The sequence below is a fragment of the Parus major genome, chromosome 2 (genome assembly GCF_001522545.3).
Source record: "Parus major isolate Abel chromosome 2, Parus_major1.1, whole genome shotgun sequence".
In the NCBI taxonomy this organism is placed as follows: Eukaryota; Metazoa; Chordata; class Aves; order Passeriformes; family Paridae; genus Parus; species Parus major.
This window is the reverse complement of record NC_031769.1, coordinates 139,654,019-139,681,746: the sequence shown is the minus strand read 5'-3', so window position 1 is coordinate 139,681,746 and position 27,728 is coordinate 139,654,019. Positions and strand designations below refer to the sequence as shown.

The following is a 27,728-nucleotide window of genomic DNA, read 5'->3' as shown; positions in this document are numbered from 1 at the left end:
TTGAGATTTGTTAAGTTTTGGTTTTACTCCTTCTCTACAGCTAAATCTCATGGGCTTAGATAGCATGTCTTAAAAGGTGCAAACAAAGCAGAAAGAGATTTACTTATAGTAAACTAAATTAACATGTAGCAAACCAAATTGTAATAAATTGTTTGTGTGAAGGATTGATTTTGATTTCTCATCTTAATGATGTGACAGTGTCTGTAACATGAGCACTGCATCAGGCAGTCGTCAACACATGGACCTGTCCGGAGCCCGGAGGAGGCCACCAAGATGATCCAAAGGATGGAGCACCTCTCCTATGAGGAAAGCTTGAGGGAGTTGGTTTTGTTCAGCCTGGAAAAAGAGAAGGTTTTGGGGTGGCCTGATTGTGGCTTTCCAGTACTGGAAGGGAGTTACAGAAAAGATGGAGAGGGTCTTCTTGAAAGGGCATCCAGTGACAGGACAAAGGGGAATGGCTTCAATCTGAAAGATGATAGGTTTAGATTAGATAGTAGGAAGAAATTCTCTACTATGAGGGTGGTGAGGCACTGGCACAGGTTGCCCAGAGAACTTGTGGATGCCCCGTCCCTGGAAGTGTTTAAGGCAATGTTGGCTGGGGGTCTGAGCAACCTGGTCTAGTGAAGGGTATCCCTGTCTGCAGCAGGGGGATTGGAACTTCTGTGAGCTTTAAAGGTCCCTTCCAACTCAGGCCATTCTGTGATTGCATGGTTCTATGACTCTGTTCCCCTTAGTGGAGCATGGTGTTATTATGCGTTATTATTTGAAGGGAATGCTCACTTGAAAAGTTTGAACGCCCAAAGATTTTTCTGTCTTGACAAAGCAAGGCAAGTGCTGGAGAGTCAAAGCACATGGACAAGCCTTGGGTCATCTCTGGCAGGAGACAAGAATAACCTACAAGTGCATCATCTGTATGAGGAGAACCTCTTAAATCTGTAATTTTCCCATTGTCCTTTAATGACAAATTTTTCATTTTCTTTAAAATAAATGATTGCTAAGAAATGTGTTAGACCTTGCTGGTCATGGTTCTACAGTTTTCTACTGAACAAAACCATGCAGATAAAAAGCCTTTGGCCTTTGCCTTCTGTGAAAATAAAAAGGGCCTAAGAGAACAAAGTATATTAATAGTTGCTCGTTGGCCCATTTGTCTCATTTGCTATCTCTGACCAGCATGCTTAGCAAGGAAACAAGAAAGAGGGAGACAAGGGATGTGTCTCAGGACTGCAGCCCCCTTCCTGCATCTCTCCTGCTGTGGAAGGAATGTACTGGTGGACAGCTCCATGTGGCTGCCAGCCAGGGCCCTGGCCAGCTCCTGCCCGAGGCACCATGCCCAGGGCAGCCCTCCCCTCTGGCTTCCTCAGCTCCACATCCTCCCTCTGCCGGGGCTGTGGGAAATGCACCACTTAAGATCGCTCCTCCCGTATCCCTCCTGATCCTTGCTGCTGTTGTTTTGTTTTCCAAGCACTACATGGAGAAATATCTGTCTTTTCCACGTCTCCACACACATATTGCAGCTCCTGCTTCAGCGATCTGCCTTCTTTCCCAGAGCTGCTGACCCTGTATTCCAGACCTGTTTAGAAGACATAACTAAGTAAGCAGAAACCAAAAGAATTAATAAAGATCCTTTTCTTTTTTTCATTATTGCCATATAATCCTTTGTCTCCTGCCATTGTTTTTGAGTGTTTGAGTGCATCTTGCTTGAGACAGGCAGTATTATGAGCTTGCCTGTCGTGTATCATCCCCTTTCTTAGTGGTTTTCCCAGCCCCCTAATCCTGTTATTAATCCAAAGTGAAAAAAACAGTACAAATTACATACTCAATAAAAACAGGTCTAGAATGTCAAAGTAGTAAAATATATTAAATATATATAAATATATAAAAATATATATAAATATATATTAAAATAATATAATCTATGAAAAGTATCTCAGACCAGATGCTAGAAAATTGTCCTAAGAATTAATATTAATTTTATTTATAATATTTCTGGTTTTTTATATTAGTTTAGTTAGTTAGTTAGGTTCTGTTCTGTTCTGTAGCTGTTCCTGGCTATTACTTCTTGTAGTAAAGGTTCAGTATCTATTTGTTCAAAGAAAAATGTCTCTGCTAAAACAGGCAGGAAGCTGCAACACCCTGACAGCTGGTGCAGCACATTTTTTCAATTGCCAGACAGCAGCTCAGAAATGGTGTGCCTGAGAGGGAGAAATCGAAATGATTGTGATACTTTGTGTGGAGCACATGGAAAAGCACATGCTGCCCTCACAGCAGTTTTTCTGACCTCAGCCATGCTTTGTGTTAGGCAGCTGTAAATGTAAGAAATAAAATGCAGATCTAGTGTTTATTTTTAGACTAATTAACAAAAATTTTCCCTGTGAAACAACAAATTAAATAACAGCTGTACATATAGAACCTTTCACTAAATGTTGTTTTTTGTAGCTAAGGAGATGAATTATGCATTGCACTCAGTATTTTCTCCCCTTACAAGGTGAAGCGTGGTTGCATGTGGGGCATTTGTATCACTGAAAGGCAAGATCTGCCTATTCTAATTCAATATTTGCTCAGATATTTAGTAACATCTGGAATGCATTTACAGAACTCCTGATTTACAAAGCAAAGTAACAGAGGGCAAGGCAAGTTCCTTGAGTTTGGGGCTCAATATTCATTTTACCATTTGTGCTATTTGTTTTGTGAAAGACAGAAGCAGAGAGAATCAGAATTTTACTGGAAACTGGCCATGCCACAGCAGAAAATGTGGTCTTCCTGAAAAACCCTGCCTTGTAAAGGAAGTGTTGTTTGTGAAACACCAGTCTCCCTGTCACCCCTGAGCTGAGCCTTGCTGCCAGGACTTGCCTCTGCCTTGAGCTTCACGCTGCAATTCCCAGTCTCACTGAACTCCACTGGCAGTACAAAGCCTCAGTGGAAAAAATTCACAGTGGAAAACCTCAACTTTCTGAAGTCACATAGAGCACAACCCTGCCCCTAGATCCCCTGTCCTCTGCCTACACAACTGCAAACAGGAACTGTTTGCTAATCTGTGGGCTACTAAATTTAGCTGGTGCCTGATAGCTGAAAACAGCTCACAGTCAGGATTGTACTGCTGGTCACCAGCACCTGTAGCTAGATAACACCAGCTAGCTGATACAAAACTAGGTGAAAATAATTGACTGTGTCAGCAGCTCTCTATAGTAGCATTGAAATAATAGTTATAGTAACAATAACAATAATAACTATTATTATTGTTATTGTAATTGTACCTACATGCTGAAAAGAATATTTTTTATATTTTTACTGAAATTATGCATCTCTCAGGATGATTTCAGTCTTCAGAAGAGTTGATCTGGGAGATGCATGTTCACAGACAACATGAGAGAGACAAAAGTAGAAAGAATGCAGAATTATACAGGAAACTAGATCTGCCATGGCAGAAGATGTGATTTTCCTGAAAGATCCTCCCTGGCTGAGGAGGATATCAAAGTGAATATCAAACTCTAGTACTGTCTTTAATTACAGCCACATCAAATATTTATGTTGGAACCTAATACCATATGAACTTTGTTCAGCCTCACCTTCCACTGCAAGGTTAGTGTTTAATAACTATTTAAAAAACTGTAATTCCAGTTTTGATCAACACTAGATTCCTATAAAGGCCACTGAAACTTGTGGTTGTAAAAAAAAAACATAAAACAGACTTTAAGCCAAATGTTTACTTTGAATAAATGAATTTTGGGATATTTGCAGGTATGAAGACAGAAACAAAAACTCATGAAAATCTTTATGAATCAAGAAAGATGGATTTTGCACAGTTTGAAAGCTAAATTCTTCTTGATAGGGGAACTTCCCAAAGCAAAATTTCACTTCAAACTGCTTCCTTGGGTGTTTGTGTTAACAGCCTGGGTGGTATAGACACTTGAGAGTGCATTTCCAGCCAGCCCCATGATGCTTGGTGGCCTGGCCAGAAGATGGCAAGCTTGTTTTGTGGGAGAAGAGAACCGTGCCAGGCAGACAGGTGTTCTGGTGGTGTAAGAATCGAAAAATTCACAGTCAAGATTACAAATGCTAACATTATTTACACGATCCTTGTAGTGCTTGAAAAGAGATAAGAAAAGAGACAAAACCTTTGATAATTTACAGCTGCATATGCACGGGGCGGGGAGGAAGCACTTGAGGAGGCAAATCCCTCCAATCCCACTGACATGGGATGTGCTCCAGAGGGATGCAGCAGGTGCCAGCCTTGCACCTCTGCTGGCCCACATTTAGTGTCTGTCTCTGTAAGAGCAGTTCTTGAACAGCCACGGAAGATCACACACAGGTAACAAATAGTACCCAGCATCTTCTTCCAGCTCTGGGCTTTCTGACCCAGCACCCACCCTCACAAGGAGCAGGAGATGTCTTTTCTTGCCTTATGAAGTGACAGTGAATTACAGTCTTCAGTTAATTATTTGCTTTGTTCTGCTATTTCTTTATTTCCTTCCATACCTTTGGCATGGGGAGGGGCAAAGACAGGCATGCAGTAAATTTAGATACTGCTTTACAGCCTGGCACTTCTCTCTCTCAGCTATCAAAGACTGGCAGTTCCTGATTGCTTTCCAGAATGGCACACAGTCCTTTTACTTCCTTAGAAGTAGAATAATTCTGTCTAGTGTTTCAGCCACTGGTAACTGGATAAAGCTCTTTGTTTATCAATTAATTTTTGAGTTGGCTGGAAGTGCAGATTGGAGAAAGCAAAATGCCTGCTTCCCAATAGGGCCTGGGCATTCAGATTCTACAAAGCTCCTATTCACTGACCTGGCTTCCCCCACTGTGCAAATAGTCTCTGTAGGGAAGACTAAATTGAAGGGATACATTTACCCCTTAGGGCAAAATGTCATGATGCTCATAATGCGTCTGAACTTACTGGAGATCATGTCATAGTTTTGGACCCTGACTACAAGAAGTGTGACTTTCTAGACCAGGGAGCTTTAGTGTAGTTGTAAGATACTCTGGTCTAGTAGAAATCTGAATTGCTGACACTGATTTTCATTTGTAGCCTTTAGCTGATCTATCACCCTGTGCCCCTATCTGGGCACAGGTTCCTGGTTCCCCTAAGGATGAGGACAGAGGTCTTGAACTCAATTACACTTTGTAATATGAACTGTCATAGGGAGCAAAGGACTGGGCTGTGAAGAGATTAGGCAGTATTATATAGACTTTTGTCAAAGGTTTTAGGCCAGATGTGCTGTATCACTATGATTCAGCTGATTCAAAGGTACAAAATGTTTCCCAATGCTGTGGACTGTTTTAGGGGAGCTGTTGGGGGCCTTAGACAACATTTTAGTCCACAGAAGTGTCTCAACATGATGGCTCAGATGGGTGGGGTTTGAGTGTTGATAATGCTTGAATTGGATTCCTCGGAAAAAAGGTCATGAGGGGCTACATTTATTTATGGACCAGAGAGACAACGGATCCTCTGTAGAATGTTCAGTTTTCTGTCATTGCACAGGGTGGGCTCAAACACTAATGCTGTCCAAACACTTCAGTCACTTTGGACACAGATGGACTCAATGATCCAACCTTTACAATTCTATGATTCTATGACTTTGCTTGCAGTGGAGCTAAGGAGTGGAACAGAATTTTTGGAAAAGAAGGCTGATGCAAACAAAATAGAACATACCACAAAAAGGAGAAATGCTTTTTTTCCCCATGCATTTTCACTATGGTTGACTTTTGCTAAGATAATTTTTATATGCACGTTCTGAGCAGCTAGGAATGTCATGAACAAGGAATGAAACAGAAATTTCAGATGTTTCAGTGATCAAAAGCATGTGTGGAAATGATACAGGATGGAGGGATTTCTTCTGCTAATTTGAAAATACTGTAGCTTTGCCAGAAATTTCAAATATTCCTGACAAGGATGATGTTATATGTGAGGTTGAGGAAGAAGAAGTTATCCTCTCATCTCCATTTTTTCATTTAAGATAAGATGTATTTCTTCTAGTTGAAAGCTTTGTAGCCTTCAAAAGAAAACATATCCATACACCAGTCGATTTTTTGAGGATAAAATGACCAGATCACGTTTCTGCATTCCTTCTGAGGGCAGGAAAAAAGTGGATGACATAATATGCACCAAAAGATTATTAAATTAAGTATTACAGAAGTCTTTCCATCTCCAAAGGCAGCTCAACACAGTGATGAGCTTCCTAGTGAGATGTGGAAATTCTACTATTGATGGGTTTTTTAAGAGGAGGACAGGGAAGTATCTATGAAGATTTATTTTTATGCCTCCTATCAGTGTATTGATTTACAGAACATTCATAATTAATTTCTATATGGTAAATGATGGAGTGTTTCCAATGTTTGTATTGTGCCTCTGTGATGTGCTCTGTTCTGCTCTGTTCTGCTCTGTTCTGTTCTGTTCTATTCTGTTTAGCTGCACAGCATCTCTTCAAGGTGCATTGAACTTTGAAAGGCATCCTGCTGGGAAAAAAGAATCTAGAAGGAAAAAATACTTCTCTTCTACTGGCTTGGCAGTTCCTCTGTCCAGCTCAGTGTTTCTCCACAAGCCATGTGCCAGGACTGCTTTTGAAGAAATGTTCCTGGAATTGCACCTTTAGTTTTCCCCAGTCTGTCATGACGATTTTTACAAAAGGATTTATTTGCACTGTCAGAAAAAAAAATGGTGCATTCTCCTTTCTGAGAGTCAGATTCTTGGTCCCCACACAGGATCTTATTAAACAGGATTCACTCCTTACAGCTCAGTGCTGTGAGAAACCTTTGCAAAGTTGCAGTGGATGATTCCCAGATGTTCTGGCCAGGCTGTCCAGAGTGCTACTATAAGTCACTCTGTCTCTGCTCACCCATCTCTGAAATCCCTCCAAGAAGAGATAATGTGAAGGGCTCACAGTGGCTTTAGCAGGATTTGGATCAGGCCATCTGGCTAAATTTTCTTGATCTGTTTGAACCAATGGACTTCTGTGTCGCTGGTGAAATGGGTGGTCCCTGGTTTAATCCTTGTCCTCCCTTCATCCCAGCATGGAGCTTTATGTGGCTTCACAATGAACCAGACTATGGAGTGAGCATCTTTTCCCAGCCCCAGATTAGTTCCCTGATTTGCATTATCCCATGAACATGCAATTGCAATTCTGGCCTGAGGAAGCAGATGGGATCACACACAAAAGCAGGGATAAAGACAGATCCACCTGTTCCAGATCCACCTCATTGAATATTGGGCCAACATCCTTTGAAGACCTGTTTATACCCTTTTTCATTATCAGTGTCCCAAAACCTTGCAGTTCACATATGGCAAAGACTGTAACTATAGGAGCAAGGAGTTTTAGTAGCTTTTCCATTATCTTTCCTTGGCTGGAAGGACTATCTCTTGGGAGTCAGAATTGGCCTTTTGAAAAAAGATATTATCTAAATAAATTCAAAACAAAACAAAACAAAAACCCAAAACAAACAAAACCAACCAACCAAAACAAACCAAACCAAACCAAAACGAAAACCCCAGCCATACAAAAAAACTGCAAAAAACCACAAACAAACAAAAAAACCTGCCAAAACCAAACAACTTTGAAAACTCCTAGTAATCCCTTTTGGTGAGGCTCTTCACAGGAAGAATAAGTGTCATATTGTCAGACTGGCTCACACACCTAACCAAACAGGCCTGTGGTAATTGTGAAAGGGAGGAGAAAGCGATGGAAAGAGCTTAGTACATTAGACCTCAGAGTAATGCTTCTGACTATCCAGGGCTAAGTGGCCCATCCCATTATTATTCTCTCTCTTGCTGCAGATTTTTGTAGCACTTTGTTGTTTTTTTTTTTTTCCCTAAGCCATTTTAAAAATAGAAACTGTCATAACTGGAATGCTTTTCTTCTTGTGTTGGAAGACAACAAATTACAAATATGCCACTGGAAAATGATGCATAGGTATGTGTGTTTATGAACTTCATATTTTTCAAAGCCAAATTAGTCTCAAGAAAAAAACCAAAATAATTCTGGTTGTTGTCCAAAGTCAGTTATACAGGGACCACTTATAATGTTGGTATCATTCCATCTTTGTTAAATGTTCTTAGAGACATTTTGAACCACCCAGTCCTGTTCCCACCAAGTTATGTTGCCAGATTCAATCAATATTTCATTTCTGTCTGGATTTTTGCTCAGCAACCAGCCTAATACACTGGTTTTACCTTTTCTTCTTTTAGATTTTGTGTATTGGAGTAACATCCAGGATTTATATGATGGAATAACATTTAGCCATTAGAACAATCTGTCAGCTATTCTCAGATTTTTGAGCTCAGTGGAATGAAGAAAACCAGCTGAGTCTGTGACAAATGAGGAAAGTTTTTCCAGAATCAGCATTATTTCTGTCTAATGACACAAAAATCAAGCAGAGGTGTCTAAATCTAAATATTTTTCTTCAACTCTTAAGAGAAAATGATTAGGACTACAGCCATTTACCTCATTTCTTCTACTATAACAGCTGGCATTGCATTAATAACAGTGATTTGTGTAAATTCCAGCAACACTGTGGCATGCACTGCATGGTCTGCAATCAGTGCAAATTCAGTTCATTTTAGATGGAAGGTACCTGGGGGTGATTTCTCCTTAGTTGATGAAAATTGAATGATCTGAGGGATAGGATTTGAAGCTCTATTATTTGAAATGAAGCCTGACAGGACTTTATGTTTCTAATATAAACATTATAGAGACAGATGACAAGCATTACTTAAGCAAGATACAAATATGTGCATAACAGAAGCTGTTTTTCTTACCTGTGGTGGTTCTGAGCCCTCAAAGCTTGTGCTGTCCAATGGAAACTCCACAGTTTTCAACAGTTTTCTCTCACTACAAGCCCTCTTTCTCTTGTTGCATTTGTCATTCCAGTCACTATCAAATCTTAACAGCTCTTTTAAAGAAAGGAATAAAAAATACACACGTATTATACCATATAATATAATCAGATTTAAAAGCATTTTCTTTTGTAGCTCCTATATTTCCCTGTGTTCTTTCTCATTATACTTAATATAACTACACTTTAAAAATAAATTGTGTGCAGCATGTCTTTCTGTGAGATCCAAGATGCACATTGTGAGTTCTCTGATGGTTACAGAAGGCAGCAGAGTGGGGAATTACAGGTCATCTAAACCTGGCTGGGATAAAAGTGTTAGCCAGTAATGCATAGAGAACATTCCTGGGTTGGACTAGGGGGATTAAAAACCATGAGCTGATTATGCTAATTTTCTTCATCTCCTGATGTCTTTGGATTTCTTCATGGAAGTTGAAAGGAAAATTTCCAGTGATTTGTGTATAGACATATTTCACCCTTAATTTCCCAGAAAGATATCTGCTTTATATGATAAATACAAGATAACTATGAATTTGTTCTCTACTGAGCCAAACACTTTGTTTGCAAGAATTCAGAATACAACACTAGATGTTGTGTTACACAGACCTGGTTTTAGCTCTAATCAATCACCGTGACAAAGTTTAATATACTGTTGCTAGCACCAAATACCTGGCAGCTGTTAACTGTGATGTGAGAGCAGCAAAGCGAGTAATTTACTTTCCTTGGCTGCACATTTTCTCATTTAGGCTGTTTTCAAACTCATCTAGTTTTCACATTACTTAAGCAATTAACCATATGAAACCTCTTGTTCTCACTTCTCTGTCCCCAGAATGTAATATTCCACCAGACAAGCCCATTAAGTCCCCATTCTGGGACACATTATCACCTCTGCTGCCCTGTACACAGAGAGGTGGTGGGAGCAAGGACCAATTTGCTGTTTTCTAAAGGTTCCCCATTTCCATATGTGCTTAGGCATCAATAAAGATGGCAAATAAGGAATGAAATAAGATGAACTGTAACCAGGAAGAGAAAGAAAGCCTCCTTCCTTTCCTATTAGCTGCTTTTTACCATCATCTTCAATGTAAATGTAAAGCTGGAAGATTAGCTTAACCAAGCAGTTACAGCAAGATATGGGAGACAGCAGATTTTTAGGATTAATTTATCCCATGATGGGCTCAAAGCAAATGCTGAGCCTCTCCTAATCACTTTAAGAAGACATGGTCCCATACCCAAGTGCAATGTATGACATCTTGGTCCCTTGAAGTAATGAAAATTTTACAACTGAATTCACTGGGGCAGGATCTTGTGTTAATGGCTCCATTTCTACTGCTTGTTTTGCCTGCTGGAGCCATTTCCAGGATGGCATGTATTTTCTGGGAAGGTGGTTCTGCAGCTCTGACTCTTGCTGGTGCAGTGTGTTTCCATGCCACTTGATGGATGTAAGCCTTCAGAGCCTTGCTCCTCTTCTCCATAGAACAACGGCTGCTCACAGATCTCTGTCAAGGGAGGTTTTGGTTGGACATCAGGAAAAGGCTCTTCACCCAGAGGGTGATTGGGCACTGGAACAGGCTCTCCTTGGTCACAAAATCAATCTTGTCTGAGTTCAAGAAGCCTTTGGATAATACCATTGGGCACATGGTGGGACTCTTCAGGTTGTCTTGTGCAGGGCCAGGAGCTGGACACAATACCAGCTCAGGATAATCTGTGATTCTAATGCCTCTCATCCATTGTCTCTAACAAGTCTTGTTAACTTGTCAGGTGTTGCAAAAACCGTGATGGCTGAGGATTAGAGAAAACCAAGCTCCTATGGAGCCTTTACTTGCTTTTAAAGTTAAAAAACGGCATGGGAACATGCCCAGTGGCTCCCAAGTAGGGGTACTGAGGCTGCAAGGTGCTGTCTCCAGCTGCTAATGGGTGCAGGTACAGGCACAGCGCTCTGCAGCTGTGTGGGCTGTGGAGGTTGGGGAGAGAAGCACAGGTGAGAGTTGTGTCATGAGCTGTGTCCTCACTGGTCTGTTGGATGGCTCCTGAAGAGCAGAGTCACCTGCCTGCACTGGTCACCTTTAGATATGTCCCACACAAGCGTCTGCATCTTCTTAATCCTTGCCCAGCCTCTTTGTCTCATCTACTGCAGGCTTGGACTGGGATAGGAAAGGTCTCCAGCTGGAATGCTCCTTGCTCCTGTTTCTCCAGTGCCCATCCAGGATCAGAACTGGAGTGAAAACACAGCAGCCTCAGCCTCCTGAGATGACTGAACAGAGAAGGTTGGTCTTTCTCCCCTGTAATACATGTCTGACCTTAACACCGTGGATAAAATTATTACAGAAAATCACCTGACAGCTTCACCTGTGCCACAGATATTATATTCTTTAATGTAACATATTTCAATTTTTCTGTTGCTTTCCCAGAAACAAGTAGAAACCCCTTTATGCAGTAAGAATAAATTTGTATAAAATCCCATGTTTTCAGATTGCTTTTAAACCATCTGAGTTGCTAATATGATATGGACGTGACTTAGACACAAACTTCATTGCTGACAATAGAGAAGAAACAAGCAGGAGAACATCCCACCAATTTATAATTTATAAAACTGAATGTCTATAGCAAAGGCTGAGAAAACTGCTTTTTTCTTTCTCCACAAGGGTGTCCTAAAAATTAACAGAACTATGATAAAAAGTAATAGACTAATTTTTATGTATAACCAAAATTCCTCTTCTGGGATTGAATTCAGCTGAGGTGCTAATGAATTCCTCCATAACATCGGAAATTAAGTCTGAAAAACTGCATTTTAGTGGAATCTTTCTGACTTTAATGGGAGAACACAAAAAATAAAATAAATAAATAAATAAATAAAATCAGCAGTGTCAGTCCAAGGTTAAAATATATTCCAGGGCAATAAAATTTAGAAAGCAGCAAGTCTGAGTCCACCACACAGTACAAAAACTTCAGAGATTCATAATAACTAATCAAATATGCATAAAGTTTTATGATTCCTTTCAGCCTACTATGTACAGTAAAGTGATTATTTTAAAATTAAGAATATTTTAAGACAGTTAATGGTAAGGATACCATGTATCTTCACAGGAAAAATATTGACAGTAGGTTTCACTCCCTCTCACCATTTTCCCTCCTCCAGAACTGGCAAAAATAACATTAAATGTCAAGCACAACATCAAAATAATTCAAGGGTGATCTGCCGTTCCAAAAATATTTGTAGCCACATAACCCATCAATTTATATATTAGTGCCTGCTCATGTGTCTGGCTGACTGTGAATGCAAGCCAAAGCATATTCCTGAATCCAGCTGTTTCTCTTGATGCTGCTGGTCAGAAGTGTGAGTGGAGGGGGTCATCAGAGAAATCCCTGGTGTGCTGGTGGAGTTGCTTTGTTAAGATTCAATACTGAGGCTTGAATTGTGAGAATGAAAAGACACAAAATAATTGGCAAAGTCAATGAATGCAGGAAGAAGGGGAAAAGGAAGCTAATGGGGCTTCCTGCAAGGCTGTGAAACTGAGAATGAGAAATGTTATATTAATGAAGTTGCTGGCAAAAAGGAAGTGCTCAAAAAAGGAAAAAACAAGTGACACCCAGTTTAGAAAGTGTGGGTGGCAGGAAGAACAGTGACACCATTAGTCACAGATAAAAGAGGTGAGGGGACAGGGATGTTAAGAAAGATACTGAGTTCAAACACTACTGCACTGCGACTATGCAGTTGTGTAAAAACCAGACAGAGAAAGGATCTTCTTGTATGGCAAGGAGAGATAACTGTCTTCATTCATGAACTTCAGAGATTTTGGAAAAAAGTTTTCCTATTGCTTACACATGCAAGATGGAGTTAAGTAGGAGGAACATTTGAATCTGGGATAAGGTCAAAGAAAAGTGAGTATCAATAACTACTACATTATATTGCATTGAAGAATAGAGTAGAATATAGCAGAGTAAAATAGGGTATAGACAGTTTTAGTTGGAAGGGACCTACTGTGTTCATCTAGTCTAACTGCCTGACCACTTCAGGGCTGACCAAGAGTTAAGGACTGCTGTCAAGGGCTTTATCCAGATACCTCTTGGTATACCAATACTTGGTGCATTGGCTACCTCCCCAGGAAGCCTGTTCCAATGCTTGAACACTTTCTTGGTATAGAAGTGTTTCCTAATATCCAGTCTATTCCTACCATGAGGCAGCTTTGAACCATTCCCATGCACTCTTCCACTGGATCCCAGGGAGAGGAGCTCATCACCTTCCTCTCCCCTTCGCCTCCTCATGAAGGTTTTAGGAAGCAATGAGGTTTCCCCTCAGCCTCCACTTCTCCAAACCAGACAAACCCAGAGCCCTCAGCCACTCATCACAGGACATGCCCTCCAGCCCTTTCACCAGATTTTTTGCCCTCCTCTGGATGCATTCAGGAACATTCACATCTTTCTTCACTGGTGGATCCCAGCACTGCACACAGGGCTCCAGCTGAGGCTGCACCAAGGCTGAACACAGCAGGATAATCACCTCTTTTTCCTGGCTGGTCATGCTGAGTGTGTGACTGGATGGGCTTTGCCCTCTTGGCAGCCAGGGCACACTGCTGGCTTCTTTTGAGCTGCTGCTGACCACCACCCCTGGATCCCTTTCTTCAGGGCTGATCTCCCAGTCTATACTTGTGCCTGATGTTATTCTATCCCAGGTGCAGAATCTTGCATTTGGATATGTTAGCTTCCATCTCACTGCAATTATAGTATATTATATGATATCAATGTATTTTTTTGCTGGACAAGATAATCAAGTATCTGACTGGTATAGACTAATCTGGTATGATAATTCTCTTGGGATCTAGAAGAAATTTTTTTAATTAATGTAACTGATTTTTCATTGAAATTACTTCTAATTTTGCAAGTGTATCAAGTAATGTAAACTTTCAAGTTTGCTATTTTGAATGATTGCATAAACGTGTAGATGTTTAATGGTCGAATGTTGATTTAATTTGAAATTAAAGAGCAATAGAGAGACAAATTTTGGAAACAAAATTTAAGAAAGTTATGAGCTTGTGTTTCTTTAGCTAGTGAAATACTAGTATCAGCATGTAGAAGCATTTTCTCCTTGTAAAACAATGCAGATTTCTCCCTCATTTATTGAGGATATGATCTTCTGAGCTTCATGGTCTACAAATAACATCATGTGACTACAGTATAATACCCCAGTGGAAAATTGCTATAAAGAGTTAAGAACGTACGTTCTTTGTCCCAAAATCTCCCTCATTATTATCACAGGCATAACATAGGACAGATAAAGAAAAGATTTTTTAAGTAAATGGGGAAAAGAAGAGGGGATTTTCCCAACCTTCATCAAGAGGCATGGCAGTGCATGTCACTGTTAGGCATGTTGCACCCTTTTTGTTTGTGTTTGTAAACACGTATTTTCTTTGGACAGGGCTGACAGCTTTTAAGATCTTGATTTTTCTGTGCTGAAAAACATAGAAGTGCTACTCCTTTGCCTATATCTGCCTTGCATGGGATTAATTTTGTGTACTCCACAATGGAACTTCATAAGAACTCCACGTAAGAACTTCAAAAATCAGTAAAATCACGAAAACACATTATTCTCTGTCACCCTTTCCCCTAAACTAGGCTCTTCGTGAGAGCTGCCCTTTACTGCCTCCAGAAGGAGCTGTGCTGTAACCTGACACACTTTTGAGGAAAGCCTCACTGAGTTGTAGTTGGGGACTTCAGTCTTTCAGTGCCTGAAGATGGGGCTTAGAACTAAATTTGCTACAGGATTCTGAATAACCAGGTGAGAGGGGTGATTTCTGGGTGATTTCAGCAAAGAGGTAGAGATCACATTGCTAATGAGACCACTCTTAGCATGCACAATGTCAGCATGACCAGAAAAAATTATCCCTCTCTAAGGGTGCTGAAAAAGATTTTATGTGAATTGATCATTATCTTACAAATAAGTTTAATTGGTAAATATATAAAATATATAAATTAATATATATAAATAAGGTAAAGGAAGATGTGCATAGTGTAGCAATATTCATTACTAACCTACATAGTTTATATTGATACATAACTTCAATCACAAATAATGGAATTTTTTTTGAAATCTACTCACAAGATACTGTATGTGTGCTCAACATCTTTATTTGCTATTACAGAGAGATGATGGAACTCTGTATAGGACTACAGCAAAGCTGAGGCTTCAGGGTAGATATAATTGCTGCTATTAACTTTTTAAAACCTATTTCACACTGGGAAGGCGCTCTGTCAATTTTAAACTCAGTTGGGGGTATTGGATGGACAAAGCTTTAATGACTTGGACTCTTTTTACTGAATTTTTAATAGCCATTTTTAGAAGGCTTTAAAGCCAATTCAGGCTGCTTGGCACATGACCTACAGTGGGACTTCAACAGCTTGAAAGCAGGATTAACCTCTCTCAGTCTGGGCTGTGTGCCTGTGTGTCAGATCACACAAGTTTAAGTCTGCATCACAGATCACGGTGCAAATCTACAGCTGAGGGCCTTGGCTTCTGCTAGGGCTGGATGGCATTAGGCACTGCTGGGTACAGCCCTCAGCTGCAGACAGCAGCTCACCTGCCCCTTGCAGCAGCTGCAGCAGGGAAAGGGCTCTAGGATGCTGCTGGCAAACAGACCACAGCACCCAGCATGGAGAGCAGGAGCTAGCAATGGAGATGCACAGCAAGCTCCTGACTCAGAAGTGCCACAGCAGAGTATGATGAAAGGGAAGCACGTGAGTCAAGCCTCACATGAAGTGGATGCAAATGGGTAGGTCTTATATCACTGACTCATTGTGTTGTGTTTTCACTGCTTGTAAAGTAAAGTGGAACTACCTTCTTCCAGAGAGAAGTATAAAGTGCTATACAAATATGTTGTCAGAATGGCAGGAGAAAAATTTACCTGTGGCTCCTTGATTGCTGTGTGTTCTTGTCACTACCATTTCATAATGGTTTGGTATCGAGCTTATCGATAGGATGGTCAGTGCCAGACTCCTTTGGCACAAAGCTCTCTTAAATCAGGGCCCTATTCTCTTATTTCCTTGCAATGTTTGCAGCAGCTGCAGCAATGAGACTGTGAGCATGAGTCTGTGGAGACTCTGAACTAGTAAAGCAAACAAAAAACCACTGCTTTAAATTTAATCCACAGAGATGATTATGGATGAAATACTCATTAATATGTGTATGTTCTCCCATACTACAGCCTACAGAGTTTTACCTATTTGGCATTAATTCTATACTTCTGTGTAATTGGATCCTTATAGAACATCCTTCTATATACTGAGCCAAGTTTTTCCTCTTTCATTTTATGATTATAAAGGAATCCTACACAGGCTGTATTCTTTTTTTTATTATTATTGTTAAGTATGCTATTGAGCAATTCACTTCCTGATTATTTGCTGAGAACATCATGGAAAAAGAGAAGTTTCAGTCAGATCTTCCAAAACAAGACAGAACATGCCCAAAGGTAAAGTGCATGCACAAATAGAACTTGAAACAAGTTCTGTAACATACTTTAGGCATAATTTCATATTCTATATGAGAAATGCAAATTTCTAGATAATCTTGGCTGTTTGTGCTTCACTTGCACAAAGTTCTTGTAGGAGCTCATGGAGATTTCATTAGATCTGTCTTAGATCTGTGATTTATTTTAGATTAAATGCACCCAGAAATCCATTAACATGGGAAGTTTCATTATACAGGCAGTTTGGAAATATGGCACAGTTTGTTCAAAACACTCCTACAAATCCTAATTTATTAATTTGACTATAAACAATATTTACAAATAGAGACGTAAAGTCAAAATTGGCACATGGCACCAGGCTACTCTTTAAGTACCTCTGACCTTCAAATTGGAGTGCACTTAAATTTCCAGTGTCTCACTTGATGTCTAATCTTATATGTGCTGAGGACCCCCCAATGTAATTTTATTTGATGAGGTAAGCAAACCTAAAAGCTATGTGCAAGCAGTTTCAATCACCCTTGCATAGAATAAAACTCTGATCTGGGCAATCATTAATAGTTTTAATGATTCTCATGATAACAAGTGGGGCTTTTGAGAGCTCAAGTCTAAAGTTTGCACAATAGTTCTTTATATTGTTTTTGTTGCTTCATGTAAATTTCTTGTCATTGTGACTATTATAAAAACCTTGAGGACATTGACAGAATGTAGTTTAAAAGCCCCAAATTCCCCAAGAATTATAAAAGTGGGAGCATAACCTAAATGGTGTTTTGTAAAGATGAAGCAATAAAACGTTGTATGGGAACTTATGACTTAGGTGCAGTCTGTAGTCTCATTTTAATGTGACCAGTGTCTTCCATTTAGTGAATGTAAACAAGAGCTATAGGGAAGTAGAAAATGAGACAGGATTGGAATAAAAAAACCATAGAACTATTTTGATACTAATTCTCTGAAGCGATTCCCAGTTTACAGATGTGTTTAAAAATTGTTTTTCTTGTATTCTACCCCCAAAATCAAGTATCTGTGTTTACAGCTCTCTGGCCAACCACACTATGGTAATGAAAATACACAATCGGGGAAGCAATAACTTCAACTTTTTGTGCTGTGGAAAACCAAAGTCAATTTCCACTGTTGGGAAGCTAACATTCTCCTGTTTTGAAACTCTCCACATGCATTCTGTGGTGTCTGACATACACTGTCAATTTAACAAAAAACAACGATTTCTATTACTAGATCTCAGATTGCATATTCTAAAAAAATTCATCTCATATCCTGGTTTTATCGGTTATGTGCAATATTAAACTGCAAAGTTTCAAATTGCAAGTTCATTTGTTTCTGTGTCTTGGGAAGTATTTACTTAAAAGCCAGCATAGTAAGCTCATAGAACTGAAAAGAGGAAGAGGTAATATACACAAAGAACACAAAGTGAAGACAGTACATTTTTATCATTCATTTTGAAGAGTTTGTTCTTTCTTCTCATATAATCACACAATTATCTTGCATTGGGAAGGACAGAAATCAGGAAAAATTGTGTTGCAGTGACTGGTATAATCACTGCTGTGTAACTGACCACTTACTTGACTTGTAGCAATACCAAGAGCAAAACTTCTGCTTGTGATTCCACTTGTGCTTTTAAGTGACATTGCAATCTCCAGTTTGGAGGCTGCTTCTCTGGAGGACACCATATCCCCAGTACACCTATAGATGAACATTTGCCTCCATTCCTTAACACTATGTCTAATTACCTATATTTGTCAAACACAATGTGCTTTGGAGCCCTCCATAGCAATAATTTTGTAAACCAGTTAAAAATCACATTTCTGAGTGGCAATACAACAGAACACAATGCTTGGTATCAACAAATTGTTCCTCTGGTGCATCATGACTAGAAACTTCTAGAAAAGTAGTTGTTTCTCCCTCACTTGCAGTTCATGTGCAAAGACTATTGTTTCTTTTTCTCTCCAAAATACATAGTTTTAAGAATATACCAGTTGTTCAGATAATTATTTGTACTGGCAAGACCAGTTCATATTCCAGAATAATTTGAGACTGAAGCGTATAAAAGAATGGGATAAATATGGATTGAGTTACTGCAGACTGTGGGATTTACCTTCTGACACATCTGGTAGAAAATGCAGGTTCCCTGGTTCTGCACAAATCAGCTGACCAGCTGAGAGTCCATGCATTGAGCTCATGTCCTGTTGTCCCTTGGGTTTATTTCCTGAAGAGCAAGCATGCTGATGAGCAGGTTTAAAATCCTACCCAGGATTTGCAGTTGAAAAAGCAGAGTCAGTAAAAGTAAAGTAGCATCTGAGGACAAGTAGTATCCGTGCTTTAAAGGTGGTTTTGAGTAAGCCTACCTGCTAAAGCTTATACATCTAGAAGTTAAGCATTTAAGTCATAGTCATTCCCAGTTCCCTTAGCAGTCTGTGCAGATACCTAGGCACCAGAGGATGGTTAAGCTACTCACTGGACAAGCCTCTAAGCTAAATTAAGTGAATTAATTGTCTTCCAGAGGTGTCTGCATCCCTCCCTGCCAATACTGGGAGGCCAGACACCTACGCACAGACACCTGCACTTAGATGCTGCCATGGATATCTGCAAAGTTAGGTGTGTAAATCTGATCTGGTTGTTCTACTCTCTCTTGATAGTCCATGGAAAACCAAAGTTCAGGCAGTAAAGCCCAGAAGGAAAACTGCAGATGAGCCAGACTAAGGAGACTGATAGAAAATATACAAGCATGACACAGGGTCAACACTGTAAAAATATGTGTCGCTGCTCCAGATCACATAGGCTGCAGGGAGTAAGAAGTGAGGCAGAACAGAGCTGAAATGCAAGAGACAGATGCCTGGAGATCACTGAGGTTAGCCAATACTGAAGCAGAGTAATAAAATAAAATCAATAGCTTCTTGTATTACACAGCTGTGAAAAAAACAGGCAGGACCAACTCTATCCTTCCTATGGGCAAGCAGTCTTAGACATTGAGTAGCATTGTTGGGGGAAAACATTTTTTAACATAAGAGCTTTATTTCTTGTAGTTGTGCAAGCATATAAAAAGACAGTGGAATAAGACAAATAAATAAAATAAATAAAATAGAAATAATAAACTTGCAGTTCATTTTGCTGTTAAAACTATACTATAAACTGAATGGTTATGGAGTGTTACACTGAGCCTCTTTACCTCCAGGCACCTAAAAGTTTGGCTCGAATCCTGTTTGTTTATCAAATACAAATATATAAGTAATACACAAATCCCCATAAAGGCAATTTATTCCCTCCCCATCTGTTATTTCTTTTAGAAGAAAAATCTCCTTGAAAAGAATTCCTGTATAGTGTTAAAGTACTTGATGAAAACAGGTCAATAAATCAAAAAACATATTTTCAGTTGTTGTAGCACCTTTTAAGCCCAAATTCCAATTTTGTACATTTATTCATCCCCTATATGTAAAGACGGAAAGTGTCTAGGACACCTTGCTGTAGCAAAAGAGAAAACTTTGACTTCTTGTTTTTCTCTTTTGACTGAGAGCAAAAGAGAAAAACAAGAGTACAATAATTGTCTACTGTGTTGGTAATGAATGGACACAAGACTGATCTGTCTTTTGTTTTATTTAAAAAGGTCAGAGCAATGAACAATTCAGCCACTGTTAAGAGTGGCACTGCTCTGTCTGAGAGAACATGGGTCAGCATGTATTTCAGCACTGCATTGCTCTATGGGTTACAAAGGTGCTGGAAAATTCAAGGTAAATTTAAGTAGTTTAAAAGCAAGGTTTCCCTGGATTTCACAAGTGAGATTCAGTGGCAGCAAGCATTCTCCTTTATTAACAGGACTTGCTTGTGTACTCCAGCAGCATTGGTTCTGACACTGTTCATGTGGCCTGTTGTCTCTCTCTAGTTCACAAATCTCACCTCTGACAGTGATTTCTACCTGACCTTTGCATGAATGCAAGAAAACCACAGCAGTTAGGTATGGAATAACCTGCTTTCCATAGAAAGTTTCCATAGAAAGGCTCATAACTAGGGTTTGGGTTCACTCCTGACTCATAATGTTCATTCTCTTTTCCAACATTTTCACATTTCATTTTGATAACAATTCTGCTAAATGTCTCATCTTGTTCTGACTCTTCTTTAGCTTCAGAGAAATTTCTTAAGGGCTTAAACAGGACAAATTTAATACCCTGTATCTTGTTTTATAACAATTCTCCCAACAACAGCCCAGGAAAAAAGGGGTGAGGACATCAAGAGAACACAAGTAATGGAGCCAAGACACAGTGTCCAGAACCTCGTATTTCATTGCAATGAATATTGACAATTTTCTGCCTGTGAGATTAGAAGAATTCCTTCTCTCAACTCCTTGTCCAGGTCTCCTGGATAAGGCTGTGTATCCAAAATTTGCGAAGGAAACCAGGTTCTCTCTTTATTTTGCTTTAAAAATACACTGAAATTTGTTACAATTATCATCTAAAGTACTAAAACATCTTAGATACTAACTTGCACAGAATGCATGCTAATATTATTACATACATGCAATAGTCATTCCTTACCTGTAACAGCTGGATATCAGCTTCACTGGGTCATTTGGAATTTAGTGCCAGGGCAAGACTTCTTTCCATGTGCTACTGCTCTGTTCATGCACAGGTACAGCAAGTGCTCTCAGGGATTGCCAGCACTGAACCCTCAGTAACAGTGAAGCAGCACATCAGGCTGCGCCTTGTACCCAGCCAGCTGCCCCTGACAATTCAGATTGTTTCTTTTGACACAAAATGCTGTTGTTCAGGAAGGAGCTCAGGGTGTTGTAGTGCCCCAGACACTGCAAAGCAGTGGCTTTTGGTCATTAGTCATTACTGATGAATTTTAGATTTGCATCTGGTTTTCTGGAGGTGAAGAAGTTTCTCTTTATGAACAAATTCTTTGCTTCCTCTCATATGCAATTTGATATTAGGTTGAATACAATACTAGAAACAGTTGGCTGGAGTAACTCATCAGTTTTTACCTGCACAGGAGTCAGTCATGCAAGCATAACATACATATTCCAATTCTTTGCTGTGAGTGGCTAGTTACTATAAAAGTTCTCTGCCTTGTAACTCTTATCCTTAGGAAATTATTTTCTTTTTCCTAAAGGAAAGAGGAATCAAGACTTTCAAAATTTTGATCTTTATTAATCCATACACAAATTAAGTGGTTAATTAAAACCAAAACCACCATGACATAAAACATGTTAAAAACGCCATTTGATTTAATGGTGGATTTAGCATCTTTCAGTCACTTGCACATTTGGAGATTATGTCTCCGTGGTTATTATGAACTACCTATAGCTTTTTCTTCCCACTGCTGAATGAAATATTAGTGCAAACTATCATCATGATCTTACACACTGTCTGTTTCTGCTTCTTTTCTCATCTTTCTGTGATCATACATCTCCCTATTTTAAATAGATTTATATGTCCTCTATAAACAATTAAATAAATCTTGTAAGCAATAGAATTTTTGATGATCTCACTGAAATAGTGGAAGTAGTCTGAAATTTAAACAGACAGTAATTAAAAATTCATTGCCAGTCTGAGAATGAATTAAGCCAGCAGTTAAATCTGCACAGCATCTATTCAACAGGAAACATCTAAATGTGGATTTTAATATATTCTGAGTATTGATAATTTTTTTGAGGGGATATGCACATGTGACCCTATTCAGGAAAAAGTTGATTCACTGGTTTAGATGACCCTCAAGCTTCCAGACGATGAGGATACAAATAATCTTACATTAAGACTTTGAATTTTTTGGCACCTCACACATGTTTATTTTCTTTTTTAAAACTATCTAAGTGATAGAATCAGTTAATTGATTGATTGGCATCCTAACTTGCATTCACAGAACTCGTGATTTTTTAAATGGAATTTTCATGAAAGAGTTTAAGCTATGAAATTTTACAATTATTGACAGGGGCCATCACATTATCACAGTGTATAATCATATTTGCTTTTGTATAACAAGACAGCTTCAAATAGCAACTTAGTTATCAAGAATTTAGGGAACGGAGATTGAAAACTGCACTGAAGAGTTCAACACAAGTTGTCATGGTTACTTCTGGAAAAAGGGGACCAGCAAGTAGCAACTGGACTGGGGAAAGCCTGCAGAAACCAGCCATGGGACCTTGTAAAGTAACAGATCAGGCACAGCCAGGCTGAATATATTAACAGGGTAGTGTGGGTGGAAGACTTCTAGAGTAGAAAGTGAGAGAGCAAAAGAAAGTAAGAGGCTGAAGGAAATGAAAAACTAGGAAAACAGAGAAATCTGTGATGTCAAAGTGCCTAAAAACCTTTGGGGGGATGTAGCAAAGCTTTTGTTCATGACCTCCTTCATTGAATGTGTAAACAGGCTGAACAACAGCTTTGGCTGCCCTTTCAGTGGTATTTAATTCTCATCTCCTGTGACTAATTAGCTTTGCTCATTAGAAGTAAAGGGGATCAACAGACAACATGGATAATGGTGATGTTCTATAAAGCATGAGGGAGCAGCAGCCTCAGACACAGAGACACATTATCAAGATGGGGTCACTATAGATCATCTCATCCATTTTACATGGTGCATGTCTCCTAGGCCTTAACCCAGCTTGTTGTAAGGCTTTGAGACCTTTATCTTTCCTTCATGCTTAAAAAGAAGGGAAATGGTATAATATCCTTGGTGTGATACACCACCCCAGAACTTAGCAGCCAGGTGCTGGGCAAAGGTGCTTCACCAGAGCTGGACAGGAGCTGTTCCTTCCTCACTGTGAGGAAGTATGTCTAAGTACCCCCTGATGACAGTCACAGCTTTACATTGATGTTGGAGACCCTCTACACAGCAGAAATTATCAGAGAGAATTTCGGACCACGTAGTCCTTTCTTGGGAGAAATAAAATAGAAAACAGCTAAGTTGGTTCAACAAATGTAAGCTGTATATGTTGCTTTCCTTTGACAATCCTGGGAAATATTTTGGAATATTTCTCTTCATACATTTCCCCGACACATTTTTAATGCAGTTTACTAACTGACACAGTTCAGTGCTCCCACCTTACCCAAGTTACTAACACACTCATTTATTTGATCTCAAAGGAAGTTGTGATCTTCATCTTTTCCAAGTAGAAAACAAATACTGCAGAACAAAGAGAAAATTTTTCCATTATGTTTAGTGTGAAAAGCTCCAGGATGCATTTGAAGAAATGTTGTGAACCATATATTATAATTGTGGGAGGAATTATAGTAAACACCTATATTTGGCTCTTCAAAGTCTAAAGAAAAACTAAGAGATTGTCTAAGCAGAATTATGAGCTTGACTAAGATATATTTATTATATGAAGCAGATCCCATCCTGTAGAAAATAATCCTTCAGAAAGTTGTTCCAGTTGTTATTATTTTCACTGCTAAAATAAAACTTTAATTCTGACTAGTTTTGGCTTCAAGATTTGCCATACATCAATATACCTGGATAGCTGTGACTGTACTGTATATTTTGTGCTGAAAATGTTGTTTTATAAAGCAAGTGTCTTAAAGACTATATTTATGTAAAACTCACAAACTCCCAATGAATAAAGTGAATATATTGATCTTTGAAATCTCTTATTAACCAGCATTTTTCCAAATCTTTACTAATTTTCCCAAATTTTTTTTTAACTATGTGCAATTTATCTTAGACTGAGGATACTGTAGCTGAATACAATATTCTGAAAGCATTTACCCTAAAAGACAGACTAGACAGAATATGTGTAACTTCACATCTTGTATTTGATAACCTCATGTTTATAATTCAATAAACTCACTGTCCCTTTCAGGCACAGTGTTCCAGAGGGAGCTTCTTCAGTGGTTTTCTACCACGATCTTCAGGTTTGTTCAAACCTCATATTGTGCCTTCTGCTTCCTGAATTTTAAAAGCATGGAGTAAGTTACACGAGAAAGATGAGGAGCAGAAAAGATCTTGACACTGTGTAAGCACTGTTCTACAGTAACTTAAACATCCCTGTGTTATCAACAGTTTTCAGCACAAATCCCAAACATGGCCCCATACCAGTTACTGTAAAGAACTTTAACTCTGTTCCCGACAAAGCCAGTAGAGTCTAAGCCAAAAATTGTCTTCAAATAATTTATAAGTGTTTATCAATATTATGATGCATGTGATTGTACAAAGCTCTGCTAAGTTCTTAAGCTGGGAGAGCAACTTTTTACACAGAGAGATCATGACAGGAAAAGGAGCAATGCTTTTAAACTTTTAAAACAGGAAAGATTTAGATTAGAAGACAGGAAGGAGCTCTTTACTCAGAGGGTGCTGGGGCACTGGTAAAAGTTGCCCAGTGAAATTCTGGATGCCCCACCCCTGGAAGTGTTCAATGCAAGGTTGGATGGGGCCTTGAGCAGCCAGGTCTAGTGAATGACATCCATGCCCATGACATGGGAGTTGGAATGAGATGTCCTTCACATCCCTTCAACCCAAGATATTCTGTGATTCTATAATGATTATTTTAAGAATACTGCAAATTCTTCTTTTATTCCTAAATGATATTACTCATTTTTTGAATTATTGCAATAAATAATGGTAATTTAACCTTCTAAACTTGTCTTACACCCATTTTAGACTGTAGATAGAATTTTGAATTTTAGCAAATCATGTATTTCAGGGTTTCTTTTCTGAGTGAGCATTTGTGTTTCACACTCTGTGGATTCCTCCACATGCCAGCACACAAAGGACTACAGGGTCAGCCCCTAGCTAGGCTAGCAGGACCAGAGGAGTCACTTGATTTTCAGAAATGTGAGGCAAAATAAAAGTAATTTGTACTCTCTGGGGCTATTTATCTGCAAGTTACCTATAAGTTTTGAGATGCATAGGTCAAAATATAGTACTTTATATAAAACTTATAAAACTTTAACTAGTAAAACACAAACTGTGTGTAGTTGCAATTTATGTTGTCGATTATCAGCCTTTAAATATTGGTCTCACCTTAGCTAACAATATTCACCTTTACACTGGACAGAGAAATCATCCTTAATAGAAAGTTCCTTCATTAATATTCTATTACTTGACCACAGAAGAATATAATTATTAAATGTGCACCCATTATTTATATAGGATGAGGGCTGCAAAGTATTTTCTGCCAATATCCACAAAAATACTTGTCTCTCAGCTCTGCAGTCCCTAGAAGACCTTGCAGAAATTCTCTTAAAGATGGTTGACATTTTTCTGCTGCTATCTACATAAAGTTCCTTCCAGTTTTTAAGGCTGAACTTATCTAACTTTCTGTTTAACAATTTCCTTCTAGTTCTGACAGTTGGTGTATATCTCAATTAGTTTGGTCACTCATAATATAAATAATATTAGGAAAAAATTAGGTTATCAACAAAAACCCTAAGAAAATATGGGGAAACCTCTGCATTTTTCAGAACATTGTGAGAAACGTGAATTTCAGCAGGTTCTCAAGCTCTGCTGGAGTGTCATGGACTAATGAAAGTTACTGTACACCACCCACTGAACTGAGTTAAATAGACAGTCTGATTAATTAAAGTGTCAGTTCAGCCAATGGTTTCAATTTCCCTTTTTCACAAAATAAAAGCTCCAACAAAAATTATGGATAAAAACATATTAGGTTATTTAGGTAATTTCCTGTCCTTGCAGAATAGTCCCTCAAATGACATTTTTATTCCAATTTGTTCAATGCAGTTTAAAGCATTGGAAAGGTGTAAACCACAGCTGATGGCCACAGAAGAATTTACTGTCTGCTAATCCCTGATCTCAATCCTGACACACAAGTAATGACCTTTATATCCAAAACAGTATTGTATATTGTCTACTTAAATAATGTCCTTGCACCTCTCTATTGAGTGAATATTCCTATACAGCAAATACCTAAAGACTATGCTAGAAACTTCCTGCTCATTGTCCTTTGGTGTCTGAAAAGACCTGCAATGTTTTGAGTCCTGTCAAAACACCCCAAGAATAATCCAGATGCAAAAACCTTCTGCAATATCTGTACAGTGTGACATGGGCTGCAGTGGTGGGAAAGAGATAAAGTCTCTTTTCTTGCCAGAGGCCAGTGTTCCTTCTTTGCTCCATCTCTGTAGTCTGGTGCAATTCAGCTGTGTGACCGTAAAATCAAATATAACATATAACAATCAGAAATACGTCAAATTAAAGTATCAAAGGTTTGGCCTCTGGAAAGTTTGGTTTTTCCTTAATTTTCATGTGGCATTTTTTTCAGGTGTTTGTAGCCCCATTACATGTCCTGCCTTTCCATGTACAAGCATGCTTTTATTCTGTAAAAGCGATCTGATTACTAAAATTTTAACAGCATTTTTTAATAGATTTATGAATGTTGTTGTTACAGTTCTCTGGGATTGAAAACTTTTACTGTTTTCCATATTTCCCCCAAAGAACAGCAGAAGATTCCATTTTTTCAACAAAACAATTGGGAAGATAAACACAGTTCTGAACACCATCAAAGGCTTAGTGGCTCTGAATGCAAATAAACAGTATTGAAAAAAGTCTCTCCTCTCATAGGCAGGCTCTATAGAAATAATAATGGGAAAAATGCATTTAAATGAAAATAGTAGCCTGTACTCATCTACCTCTGCTATTTCACTAACAGGGTGATAACTAAAATATATATTCAGGCTTTTACAACTTATTTTTTACATTTCTGCACTCACTTTCTGCTCCCTCTGTACTGTACATGTAGTATATGTAAATACCCATAGTTTCGAATGCATAGTCTAAGTAAGACATCTCTGTTTATCATGAGATCTTTGTCTTTATACCATATGTTAACTCTGCAGCCATGGAAATGGAAAGAAAGCACTGCTTTTTCATGCAATGTTAAAACTTTTGTTTGCCTTCCTCCAAGTAGGCAGCAGATCCCTGTGGCTGAAGAAACCACCTGGATGTACATCAGTAGGTCTGCTGCCTTTGGTGTCAGAGCTAGAGATACAGCAGTGAATTCTGAGTGCCTTCTGAAGTCACCTTCCTATTAAACGAGCTAGGCATAAAATGTGTGATTCCCTTGTGGTTGTCTAAGGTTCTTTGCAGTCTAATTACAATATCCAATACAATTTGAATACAGGGTTTTGACAGAACAGTGAACAATTGCAGATTAACCCACATGGATGGTATTTGTAGTGGTGAAACTGAGACAGGTTTAAAACCAAGCCTGATTTTAAAGCAACCTCTGTTCCCTCAAGACATAAATTATCCTAAATGTTTTTGATTTTTGTTTGGTTGGGATTTTGTGGTTGATTGTTTTTGTTTGTTTGTTTTAAATAACTGTTCCGGGTGTGTCAGAATACCTGCCAATTAATTTAAAAGAATACAACCGCTAAATGTAAGCGAAGTGTACTAAACCTAAAAGTGGATGATGCAACAATACCACAATACTCTAAGGCAAGGGCCTGGAAAACGGGCGAGACAAGCCAAACCTCATTTCTGTTGCCCTGCTAA

The 27,728-nt window shown here is 38.8% G+C and overlaps 1 long non-coding RNA gene across 1 annotated transcript; it reads right to left on the bottom strand.

The window, feature by feature from the left end:
- Positions 1 to 643: 643 nt before the first annotated feature.
- Positions 644 to 26,078, bottom strand: LOC107199737. Its single transcript, XR_001519289.2, has 4 exons — positions 20,819 to 26,078; positions 18,388 to 18,498; positions 8,750 to 8,883; positions 644 to 1,570 (listed from the first exon to the last, which is right to left on the bottom strand). It is a non-coding gene; the product is annotated as an uncharacterized LOC107199737 (long non-coding RNA).
- Positions 26,079 to 27,728: the final 1,650 nt, after the last annotated feature.